Below are 2692 nucleotides of genomic sequence, written 5' to 3' on the forward strand. Positions count from 1 at the left end.
GTCAACTTAAATGAAGAGAAACTAAGAGCAGTTCAACTAAGATGAGAACTAAGACAAGTTTGTCCACTAACTCCATACTTGTTCAGCCTTCTAGTTGGAATTTTATTGGTAGAGCAATAAGTCAACTGAAGGGATACAACTGGATCAAAGGAATACAAATTAAAAAGCAAGAAGTCCAAATATCTTTATTTGTAGATGATATAATAGTATACATAAATGACTCTAAAAATTCCATGAGGAAAATTTCACATCTGATAAATATTTTCACTGAAGTAGCTGGACGCAAAATTTTCTCAAAAAATTCAGTAGCCCTCCTATATACAAATGACAAATGGTCTGAGAAAAATATCAGGAAACAACAGTTTTCACAATAGGCTCAAATAATATAAAGTATTTTGAGACAGTTGTGACAAAGCAACTAAAAGACTTGTGTGATTAAAACACAACAAAACAAAATAAAACAAAAAACCTTCCAGGCTTTGAAGGAGATATTAGAAGATGAAAAGATCTACTATGCTCATGAATCAGGAGGCTTATCATAGTTAAAATGACTACCCTACCAAAAACAATCTGCAGATTCAGTGTAATCCTCATTAAAATCCCAACATACTTCTTCCCAGATCTTGAAGCACAATTTTCAGCTCCATATTGAAATACAAAAAAAAAAAAAAATACATCTAATCTTTACTGGAAAAACAATCTTAGTGGTATCACCATCCCTGATTTCAAGTTGTACTCCAAAAGTTATAGTAATAAAACTACATCATATTGGTACAAAAACAGACACTGACCAATGGAATTGAATTGAAGATCCAGACATAAGTCCACTTGCCTGTGGACACCTAATTATTGATAAAGAAGTCAAACAAATAGACAGGAAAAAATCCAACATCTCCAGAATTGTGGGTTGATGAAACTAGACAGCAGTTGTATAAGAGTTCAAACAAATCCATACTATCATATGCATAAAACTCAACTCTACATGGATAAAAAATTTTAACATAAAACCAAATACACTGAACCTGATGGAAAAGGAAGTGGAGAATAGCCTTGAACACATTGGCACAGCAGACAACTTTCTGACCAGAGCATCATTAGCACAGGCCCCAAGACCAACAATTAAAAAATGGGACTTTATGAAACTGAAAAGCTTCTGTAAGGCAAAGGATACTGTCAATAGAACAAAATGACAGTTTAGATACTGGGAAAAGATTTTACCAACTGCACATTCAATAGATGGCTAAAGTTCAAAATGTATAAAGAACTCACAAAAGGCTATATATATCAAGAAAACAAATAATACAACCAAAATTTAGGGTAAAGATATAAACTGAGAATTCTCAAGTGAGAAAGCTCAAATGGCTAAGAAACATGTAAAGAAGTATTCAACATTCTTAACCATCAGAAAAATGAAATAAAACCTATTCTATCTCATACCCATCAGAAAAGCTAAGATCTATAACACAACTCATAATAACAGCTCATGATGGTGAGGATGTGAAATAAGGGAACACTCCTCCACTGCTGGTAGAAGTGCAAACTTTCACAGCCACTGTGGAACTTAATATGGTGGTGGTGTGATCATAAAAAAAGAAAGAGCTATAAGAATATGTTCTGGCAGGTGTGGGGAAAGTGGGTTCCTCAGTGGGCCCATGACAAGGCATCCCTTCCCCGTGAGGGACCAGACACACACTAGTATAGTATAGAATAGAGATTATTTAAGGCATGGAGAGGGGAGTTCAGAGGGTAGCAGAGGCAGAGAAAGAAAGAGAGAAGGAGAGAGTAAAAAAGTAGGGGCCAGCCATGACCATGTGGAGAGGGGGGCGAAAGGGAATGGGAAAGAGAGGGAACAAAGGGGCAAGAGGCAGGAGTAAGAGAGAGAGGAGGGGGCAAGCAGCCCCTTTTATAGGGCCAGGTATCTGTGGGGAGGAGCATACCTGGCTGCTGTCAGGTATCTGTGGGGTTGGAGTTTATACAGAATACCAACAGGTGGCTCCTCAGAAAGTTAGGAATCAATCTACCTGACAACCCAGGTATAGCATTCTTGGACATAAACCCAAATGGTGCTCCATCCTATCACAAGGACACTTACTCAAACATGTTCACTGTGGCTTTATTTATAAAATAAACATTTATTTATAAAATAAAGGTTGTTGGAAACCATCTAGATGCCCCTCAACAGAGAATAGATAAGTAAAATGTAATACATTTACACAATGGAATATTACTCAGGCATTTAAAAGAGAGAGAGAGAGAAAGAGAGAGAGAGAGAGAGAGAGAGAGAGAGGTGTCATGAAATTCATAGGTAAATGGATGGAACTAGAAAACTCTCCTAAGTGAGGCATTTCAGACCCAAAAAGAGAGATATGGTATGTATTCACTTATGTGAATATTAGCTGTTAAATCAATTATAACCAAGCTATAATCCATAGAACCTCAAAGGTTAGGTATAGAATAAGGGACTTTAGAGCTATAGATAGATCTCACTAGGGAAGGGAAATATATTTGATAGTTATGGATTGATGGGAAGCTGGAATGGGAGGAAGTGAGGAGAGAGGTAGAAGCTACGGAGTTCCCAGAGAGACAACTATGATGCAGAGTTATTTCAGGCTTACTAGGGAAACCTAATAGAGTAGAAGTTTCCTAAACACACACACACACACACACACACACACACACACACACACACACA

Source organism: Mastomys coucha, unplaced genomic scaffold (assembly GCF_008632895.1).
Source record: "Mastomys coucha isolate ucsf_1 unplaced genomic scaffold, UCSF_Mcou_1 pScaffold22, whole genome shotgun sequence".
NCBI classification, from domain to species: domain Eukaryota; kingdom Metazoa; phylum Chordata; class Mammalia; order Rodentia; family Muridae; genus Mastomys; species Mastomys coucha.